The sequence below is a fragment of the Psammomys obesus genome, unplaced genomic scaffold (assembly GCF_907164565.1).
Source record: "Psammomys obesus unplaced genomic scaffold, mPsaObe1.curated_primary_1811, whole genome shotgun sequence".
In the NCBI taxonomy this organism is placed as follows: Eukaryota; Metazoa; Chordata; class Mammalia; order Rodentia; family Muridae; genus Psammomys; species Psammomys obesus.
Genome location: NW_026591086.1, coordinates 58,858,194 through 58,868,264, shown reverse-complemented (window position 1 = coordinate 58,868,264; position 10,071 = coordinate 58,858,194). Strand labels below are relative to the sequence as shown.

Below are 10,071 nucleotides of genomic sequence, written 5' to 3'. Positions count from 1 at the left end.
CAGGACCTGCTGAGTGCCACAGCTCAGGTCCCTCCCTGCGCCTGTGCAGGACCTGCTGAGTGTCACAGCTCAGGCCCTCCCTGCGCCTGTGCTGGCCAGTGCCACGGCTCAGGTCCCTCCCTGTGCCTGGGCAGGACCTGCTGAGTGCCACAGCTCAGGTCCTCCCTGTGCCTGTGCTGGCCAGGGTCACAGCTCAGGTCCCTCCCTGTGCCTGTGCAGGACCTGCTGAGTGTCACAGCTCAGGTCCTTTCGGTTTCTGGGTTTTCGAGACAGGGTTTCCCTGTGCTGCCCTGGATGTCCTGGACTTGCTTTGTAGACCAGGCTGGCCTTGAACTAACAGAGATCCTCCTGCCTCTGCCTCCCGAGTGCCTATGGTATAGATTTGATTGTACACACTTTGCTATATATCGATTGACTGTCTAATTAATATTCATGGCACAGGCCTCTGTGTTCCCTGTGGCCGGGGAGACAGAAGATGGAGGACCCATATTCGGGCACCAGCTAACACTCAGAATGGCTTCACAGCCACCCTGCACGGTGTGGTGAGACCCTGTCTCCAAGTTGAGAGAGCGAGGGCCAGGTGTGCAGGCCTGTGTGCTGCGCACAAGCCTGGCATGTGCGGCCTGCAGCATGGTCACACGGCACGTGTGAAGGGCGTGTGGTCACAGGGCGTGTGTGGTGTGTGGTGCGATCACAGCACGTGTGAAGGGCGGGCACTTCCCCGCCTGCAGAGCGTGCTGACCCGGCGTGTGTGAAGGGTAGCACACCCTCAGCAGGGACTGTTAACAGGAGGCAAGCTGCGCGGTTGTGTGCCGAATGTGGTTGTGTTCTCGGTGATGACTTTTTCTTGTTAGATGTACACATGTCGGCCTGCATGCGCATAGGTGCACCCTGGGTGAGTCAGGGTCCCGAGCCTCTTACGGCTTAAAGACAACCTCACATTTTGAATCACACGTTTTTTCATCAGCCCAGGCTGCTTGGCGCGTGGTCTCCCCCGAGGTAACCTCCAGGCCGGGTTTGCTGTTTTTAAGGCAGGTAATGTGCTGTCTGCTGGGAGCAGCAGAGTTTGACACACGGCCTGTGGCCGAGCCTTTGCACGGTGCCGTGAGAAGCCTGAGTCGGTCCCGGAGACCAGGGCTGCCGGGCGGGGCCACCCATGACGCCCAGAGCAGGCCTCGGCGCTTCTCCGGAGGGAAGGAGAGCAGGCACTGCTGTCTGCCCACTGCGAGGTGACAGACGGGAAGCTTCGAGGTTGCAGAGGAGCTGGGGTCAGTGTTGCTCCTGGTGACCAGGGCCGCTGTCGTCTGCTCACAGGAAGGCGAAGGCCACAAGTGCTTGCTTTAGGTAGTAAGGAGTAACTGTGTTTTCCAGCCAAAACTGAAAAGTTGTATCTGTACACATGAAATAAAATTGCTCAAGGAAGAAACAAAAAAGCCAACACACTGTCCATAAATTACCCTCTCTTGCAGTCGAAGGACCTAGGTAGTCAACAGCTGCCGAGTCAGGTGACTAAGCCTTAGAGAACGTTTGTTCATCCCTCCTGAAACCGTTTCTGTGCTAGTGTAAGGACAAAGAACACCAGCGTCCCGCTCTGGCCAGGGATGAATGGACAAGCGCTGGTTTGTTTGGGAAAACGGCTCCAAGGCTGAAGCAGTTTGAGCGCTGGCCTTGGCGCACACCCTGGCAGTAGTGGTGGCCCCAGCTGACTCTGGCGAGGTCTGCTCTGTCAGCGGAGAGCCAGCTTACGCCAGGCTTTCTTGTTGATCTGCCCCAGGGACGGTGTTAACTGTCAATTAGAGTGTGGGCCAGGGCCTCAGCAAGGCCACCTGTCTCTGTTTCCTAGATAGGGCAGAAGCTTCGCTGAGGAGAACTGTGCGTCTAGAGGCGTGTGTGTGTGTGTGTGTGTGTGTGTGTGTGTGCGTGTGCGTGTGCGTGTGCGTGTGCGTGTGCGTGTGCGTGTGTGTGTGTGTGTGTGTGTGTATTCCGTCAGGGAACAGCACACTTCTTCATTCAGAAGATGATGGCCAAGTGGTCACAGAGGAGCACAGCGAGTGAGCCCGTGTCGGCGCTGCTGAGCAGAACAGGGTCCGGATACACTGCTTACACCACCGCCGGAGGAGAGGCCCAAAAGCACCCTGGGTGCTTGCATGTGGGAGGGTTAAGGGGGATTCCTCACGTGAGAGGCCAACCCAGCTCCTGCAGGGCACGCTGGGGAGAGTGAGAGCCATCTCGGCCTCCCGTGAGCGGCACGGGGGTGGGGGGTGGGGGTTCACCGGCAGCTGGGAGAGAGCACGCCACCCCCTCCCCGGCCCACAGGGGAACTTCCCTCCCGCCTTCCTCACCACCATTCTTTGCACAGTTGTGGCAGGCCTGTGGAAGGCTGTGGTTGTATTTGGATTTGGGGTAGTTTCGAATGATTTCTGAATTCCTGATGAAGCGTGTTTGTGCGTGCATGGGAGTCGCAGGCCCCTGGAGAGGCAGCCACATGTCGAGATACAGGGCGTGTGTGCTGGTGACCGAGCTGTTGTCCCCCGGGAGAGGGTGGGAACCACAGGGCCGTCTCTGGTGCAGGGGTGTTTGTTTTTAACATAATTTCATTGTTTTTGTAAATTATTTGTGTGTGTGTGTTCGTTTGTGTGTGTGTGTGTGTGTGTGTGCGTGTGTGCGTGTGTGCACACAAGCGAGGAAGCCAGAATAGAGTGGCAGTGTTTGCCAGCCTCTGGTTAGTGGGAATTGGCCTCCACGGAGAGCTCTGAGCACTCAACCCCGAGCCCCGTTGAAGCCCCTCTGGGAGTCTGAGTAAAAACTTCTCAGAAACTAACTGAATTTTTTCCCCGGCCCCTTCCTGGCCTGGGTTTGTCCATTTCCTTAATTACGGGAGTGTTAACATTCAGCCTAGGATGCGGGGGGAGGGGGGGCAATGTCTGTGAGGGGCCTGGTCACGGTGAACAGAAAAAGGGGTACGGTCGGGACAGGAGCTTTGAGGTGCACTCTGGGAGCGTCCCACACTCGTGTCTGACGAGTTTCTAGTCTAGGCTGGGACTGGAGCCTCCTATGAGCAACGTTTCCTGTGGCCGCCATCTCTTCTGTGTGCTCAGATCCCAGAGTCCTCTGCTGCGGCGGGACCACTGCTGCACCACATCGGAACCGTTCACTGTGCAGAGCAGCCCAGCTTCGTGGCATTTCCAGCAGATGCCACAGGCACAGCAGACACGCAGTTGGTCTGGGGACAGACAGTTGGGAGCTATCCCGGTGAAACCGGAGAAAGCTTTAAAACATCGATGCGTCTGTTTGCTGCATTCCTCTAGGCTGGCTGGACGTATTAATAATTAAGAAAAAATCAAGCCAGGGCTCATCCTGTGGCGAAGTGGGTGGGGCCTAGGGACATCGGGGCCAGGAGCCCGGCTCTCCTCAGCACCCAGCTCCTTCTCGGCCCCCAGTTACCTTCCAGCACAGGACTGAGAGTTTGCAGAATTTGGAGGGATGAGTCTGAGTAAATGAAGCCAGAAGGATGACAAGCCTGGAGTGATTTGCCGAAGATGGAGGAATCTGTAAAGACAGTCGCAGTTTTGGGGTGTGGCAGCACATTCCTGGAACCCCAGCCCTTGGGAGGTGGAGCCAGCCTTGGCTACCCAGTGCGTTTGAGGCCAGCCTGGGTTACAGAGAACGCTGCACTCTCCAGAGGAGCCCTCTGAGCCAGTGCCCCCACCAGGGCCACCCCACCCATGCCGACGGCCTGGTGTCCCACCCCCCTTCCACGGGGAAAGCAGCCACATGCCCTCTCCTTCTGTCCTTGGTGGCTGTTTTTCTGTCTGAGAGAGGCCACTCCCAGCCTTCTGCTCCTGGATCAGAGAAGACAAATATTGTTCAGGATTCTTGCGGTTGGCTTCGGTTACAGCCCACCCACTTCTCTGGGATTTCTTTAGTTCATTGTTCTCAGGGTCCCTGGGGGAAGGGTGGGCCTTCTGTTTCAGGCTTTTAATTAAAATCTTATAAAACATGCTTTATATGCCCAGTGGGTATGCATACTTCCCAGCAGGAATTAAGAGAATTTTTAAATAGTTTAGTGCCGTGGTAAGCTGATTAATAACTAACCAGCCATGTGAGAGTGGAGAGGTTTGAAAAATAATAAAGATGAGACACAGCTGCGTGCCTTTGGCAATAGTGTTTACATCCACGCAGTGAATCTTCTCTGTTTTCAATTTAAAGACATTTACTTCTTTTGTGTATGTGCGTGCTCTCTGTGCATGTGCACCTGCACTCCAGAAGAGGGCGCCAGATCTCACTATTGATGGTTGGGAGTCACCATATGGGTGCTGGGAATTGAACTCAGGTCCTCTGGAAGAGCAGCCGGTGCTCTTAACCGCTGAGCTTTCTCTCCAGGCCTCGTCTGGCTTCTTACTGTGTCAGGAAGAGTAACTTTGAAGCTTAAATCAGAGCAAAAGGTGTCTGTCTGTCCCTCCTTTCTGGTTTCTCACAGATCAGTGTGCAGCACTCAGCTAAGTCACTGGGAGGGTGGGAAGTAGAAGTCCCTGTTCATAGGTGTGGAATTTCTGAGGCCCAGAGGAAGCTGCAGGCCCTGGAGCCCTGTCTGTGGGTGCAGAGATTTCGGGCTTTCCCCAGGGTCACACAGCCAAGAGAGGTGAACCCCCGGCTTTCTGGTTTTCTCTGCAATGCCTTCCTGGTGTCACTGCTCAGGTTCCGCTCAGGAAATCTGATGAAGTGATGGGCTTCACATTTCTCCTCTTTGGAAAGTTGAGCTTCTTGGCAGGGGCGGTATGGAGAGGGTGGGTAGAAGGGGAGGGAAGGCGGTGGGAAGGGCTGGCTCGGAGGGGTGGTGAGGGTGGGGAGGGGCGAAGGGAGGGATGAAGGGGAGGGCTGGTGCAGAGGGGCCGTGGGGAGGGGTGGGAAGGAGTGGAGAGAGGTGGGGGCATTCAAGGCCATGTGTGTATCATTAGTTTTTTTAAACTCTACTTTATTTGGGGCGTTCAGGTCTCTCTCCCTCCCAACCTCCTAACCTTCCGCAGGAGAGTGGGCTAGCACGGAGAGAGGCCCTTTACCCCTCCAGGCTGTTTAGGGTCGAGGGAACCGGCTCTTTTGGGGCTCCAACACACTGCTGTCCCCTGAGGCGCTTCTCCCCCACCGGCTCTGCAGTCTTTCCAAACTGCTGCACACCAGCCAGCACCTTCTCTTTCTGCTCTCAGTTGTGTCCTCTGAGCCCTAGACCACACCGCTCTCCTAGCCTCAGTGGAAGGCCATGGCCAGCTGGCAAAAGCCACACCTCGATCGAGCCACTTAACAGGTGTGGACGAACTGTAGCCCGACTGAAATCCCACACATGGGATTAAAACAAGACAGAGTTCCACAGCATGACTGTTTACGAAGAAACCGAAATTTCCATTACACATGTGCGTGAAGTAGACCCCCTCGTCCTCTTGGGTTTGTTTAAAATGGGGGCCTGGCCGGGTGGTGGTGGCGCACACGTTTAATCCCAGCACTCAGGAGGCAGAGGCAGCCCGATCTCTGAGTTCCAGGCCAGCCTGGTCTACAGAGTGAATGCCAGCACAGCCAGGGCTACACAGGAAACTGTGTCTCAAAAAACAAAACGAAACAAAACAAAAGGTGGGGGAGCTGAGTTTAAGCTGAGAAGACAGGAGTGCAGCAGGTGCTGGGGCAGAGCAGGGCCACGTAAGGACCTGGCGTGTCTCTGTGTCACCCCCGCTGGCCCAAGCAGCCCAGAAATGTCCAACTCTGGCCTTCTAGCCAGAGTGTTTGGAAGGAATAATTTCAACGAAGAGAAAAGTTTTTAAAGTAAAAATAATCTACTGCGTTTAAAATTTTCAGAGCAGACTGGAGGGTAGTGGCATGCCTTCCTCTCCCTGGTAGGGTCTGGGGATGCCACGTCATGGTTCCACCTTGTTAGAGAAATGGGAAGTTTGGCTTTCAGGCCTCAGGTATCTGCACATCCTTCAGAGTGCCTTTGAGGGGACACTGCATCCCTCTCTGCTCAGAGTCAGCTGGGGTCCACATGAGACTCTTGTCTGCTCCTGGACGGGATCACTAAGAGTTCTGCGTGCCAAGGCTGCCACTCTTTGTTTATTATTTAATCACTTCACTGCCTGACCCAGCCCCTTCCCTCCTCCCCTCCCAGTCCCCCTCTCAAACCCCTTCCTCCCTTCTCAGACCCCCTATCAAGCCCCCTTCCTCCTCTCCTCACGAAAGGGGAGGCCCTAAGGGGTGCCAGCCTCCCTGGGACCTAAAAGTGGCAAGGGCTGCCATATTTAGCCCAAGGAAGTGTGCAGAGTTACTTCTGACAGCAGCTGGGAAGCGTTAGTCTAAGGTGCACTTGAACTTGGCGGTTTCCGTCTCAGTGGTTGGTGAGTTGGGACACCAACCGTACTTTACTTCAGTCTTCAGATGACAGCCGTACCTCACAGTGTGACAAGTTTCCCCTCCCCTTTCAGATTAAGAGCTTTCTCAGGAGGATAGAAGTATAGCTGGGTCTCCGTCCCCGGGTTCTCTGTCTGTGGACTCAAACGCCAGGCCGAGAAGACTTAAAGAGGGGTGTGTACACACGTGCACACAGACGGCTGTTCCCTGAACAGTGCAGCGGGCCGCCGTGCACGCAGCGTCGCGTTGTAGGAGTGCTGTGATGAGAGACAACCGAAGATTACCCAGGGCTCTCTGCAAACGGCCTAGGATGAGGGACTTGGCTATCTTTAAGGTTCATAGACTGAGTCCCTCAAGGTCGCTGAGGGATGACTGATTCATTTCTAAACAGAAAGAGCGGGGCTGGCCGTTTGTGTAGACTTCCTTGTAAACTCTCCTAAGTCAGTGTAAACTTTGAAGTTATGCTGGGTCCTCCCTTTAACCTCTGCAGAGTCCCAGAGAAAGAGTAGTGATGTCCCCCTGGCTGTAGGTGAGGGAAACAGACTAGAGGAGGTTAGGTAATTTACATGCCACAAAGCAAGTAGGAGACTCATTAAGAAACAGCCAAACTGTGGGGCTCCTGTTCTTTGCCGTTTTTGCTGGTGGTTTTTGGAACTAGGATACAGAGCTGGCCTTTAGCAAGAATGATCATACAGGATAGAAAACAAAGCTACAAGCTGGAAGACCCCAGGGCATGGCTTGAACTCCAGGCCAGCCTGTGCTGTGTGGTGAAAGCCTGTCTCCACACCCCGCCCCCCACAAGCGCGAAGGACTGGGACGAAGCAGCGTAACTCTCAGGAGACTGACTTGGACTGTTGTGTAAGCCTGGGAAATGAAGCTCTAGGAATTTAATGTTAATTGCTTTGGCATAGACTAGACTGTGGTTTGGATGTGACTTTTGATACACAAAATCTATAGAGAGGTTAAAATAGATATTTGCCTGTGCTATAGACATCCCTTGTCAATTTCTGTAATAGATCAGAGAGCTTTTGTCTTAATAGGAAAAGCCTTGTATGCAAGTAATGGATGCTGATTGGTGTTTTCCTTTTTCTTTCCCCATTGACTGTTTTATTCATTCTTGAAACATTTATCAAGTATTATTTCAGAGATACAAGTAAGAATAAATGTCTCTTGGCCTCAAAGGAACTCAAAATTTAGAGGAAAAGGCCTGTGCCTGCAGGAGAGTGCTAGATAATGGAGCCAGCTGTTAAAATAGGTCTCAGGGACATTGTTTTAAGGCCACCAATTTGTAAGGTCAAATATCAGCTTTTCAGGTCTGTAGACCAGCTATTTGATCAACGTGACCAGAGTTGGTCAGACTCAGGGGAGCTGACATGCATTTGTTGACTCCACAAGAAAAGCAAAATATTATTTTATTAAAGCACATTGAGGATTTCAATAAGAAGTCAATCTAAGTATTTTTGTTGGCTTTGCATCTTTCCCCAGTAGGAAAGTCAAAATGCAAAGCGTATTTTAAACAAGGGGATTGTTGCAGACAGGCTGTTGAAGCAGTGAAGATCTGAGAGCTCGTGGCACAAACGGTGTCTGTTCCATTAGTGGCTAGTCCACTAGACCCCCAGGGCACTGTGCCCCAACTGTGCAGGTCCTGTTCTTTCTGTGACCAGTTTTGCTCCTGGTTGATTAATGGGTTAGAATTTTTATGTTTAATTGAAAGTCATTTGGAGTTCAAAGACAATTTTTGACATAGCAAATGTGTTTAGTTCTAGGCCTTAAAAAAAAACAAAACAAACCCAAAACACAAACAAAAAACAACACGTTCTCATGACCTAATGTTAGTGTTAGTTTTAAAATTGTGTGTTGCAGTTTCTCTCTTAACCCAGCTGATACTGAAACAATTGAGACTGAACTATGTTATGTATTTAACAAGCTTAAAACAGGACAGCTGAGCGATAGAAGTCCATATGAACCCTCTAAGCTAGTCTGGCTTCCTCTTGGCTGAAATCCCGAGATTTTGCATTTTACAGGAAGGCAGAGACGCTTTCTTTGCCTCAGCTGCTCCATCCTGACGTCTCCTGGACTTCTTTCTGCCCATGATGCTGTTCCCATTTCTCTCTTATTCTGCCCTGGCTGTCAGGAAGTCTAGCCCTATTCTGTCCCCAGCTCAGTGATTGGCTGTTAAGCCGTTTTATTGACGTATCAGGGAATAATTGGGGAGCAAAGTTGAGACGAGATTCTCAGAACAAGGGCTGCAGGTGGATGTGGGGACCTAGAAATCAGTGTTTGACTCTTTCCATGGTCACAATAACATGTGCTTACAATCTCATGTGCCCCAGGCTGCTCTGGAACTTGTTACACATCTGAGGATGACATGGAACTTCTGATTCCTCCACCTTCCAGGTGCTGGAATCGTGGGTGTGTGCCTCCAAGCCTAGTTTGTGTGGTGCTGGAGCAAACCCAGGTACCAGGCGAGCACTCTCCCAAAGAGCTAATTTCTAAAACACGGCTAGTCTTACTGGTTTTGGTTTCCTCTGTCACTGTCTCCAGGGAAAGGTATCGCTTGCGTTTGCTGGGAATACAGTTTCAGCCCATCCTTTACAATTCCAGCGTCTTTCCTAGACACAGCTTTCTTCTTTTGGATTTGGACCCTCTGGACTTTTCTTTCATGTCACCCTGGAATTTGGTGCTCTACTGAGTGCCCTTCTACATATTCTAAAGAAATCCATCTAAATACACTAACGATTCCGTAAGAAGGCAGGGTTCCCAGACGGGGTTCATAGGACACTATTTATGCTGAGTTTCTAAATGTTGGTGGAATGTTTTTCCTGAAGACAGGACACCCCAGTTGCCCCTGGCTCGGGCTGACATTTCTTGCCTGTCTTATTGGACCATCTTAGCACACTGACTGAGTAGAAGGTAATGGTGGAAGGCAGGGCCTCGGTGCTGTGCAGGGGGCAGCGTTTCAGCTCGTGCCTGCTGCGCTCTCACAGCTGCGATGAGTAACGCTCGCCGCAAAGCCTGGGAACTCAGAGCAGGAATCGGTTACTTCCCGCAGCTCTGAACTCTCACCGGATCCACTCGGTGGGTCCGAAGCTAGGGAGGCCAAGTCTCAAGTGGCTGCTTCACTCACGTGATGGCTTTGCCCTGGGATAGTGTGACACTTTTGTCCATGTGATATGGCCTTCTTACGTTTTCTCAGCTAAGCAGGCTCAAGATCGACTTTTCAGAACTGTTTCATCAGCTCTTTGAGAATGTTAAACATGTGTACGTGCGTTTTGATTCTATTCACCCATACCCTAAGTCTTCCCACACGCAGCCCCACCCCTCCACAGCTTCATGCCCATGTAATGCATACAGCCACTGAGCTCAGTGTGAGGCCAGGTGTGCCGCCTGTGTCCTCGAGGATGAAGCATGACTGACCGACCATCAGGACCTGCACCCTAGGAAAGCGGATAACGCTGGCAGCAGTCGCTGTGGGCTCTGCAGCTGCCCCCTCCTCCTGCTGGCGTGGGACTGGCGTGCCTTTGTGCAGACTGTAAGTCCATGCGTGCAGCGAACCTGTCCTGCCCAGAGGACGATTCTTTTCAGCCAACCCTGCCAACTTTTGGCTTTGGCAGTCTTTCTGCCCCTTCTCCATTGTGTGTGTGTGTGTGTGTGTGTGTGTGTGTGTGTGTGTGTGTGTGT

The 10,071-nt window shown here is 52.5% G+C and overlaps 1 protein-coding gene across 7 annotated transcripts in view; it reads left to right on the top strand.

Annotated features, from left to right (window-relative positions):
• Dock9 (dedicator of cytokinesis 9) overlaps positions 1 to 10,071 on the top strand; it is a 203,901-nt gene that overhangs the window by 83,741 nt on the left and 110,089 nt on the right. The window lies entirely within an intron of this gene.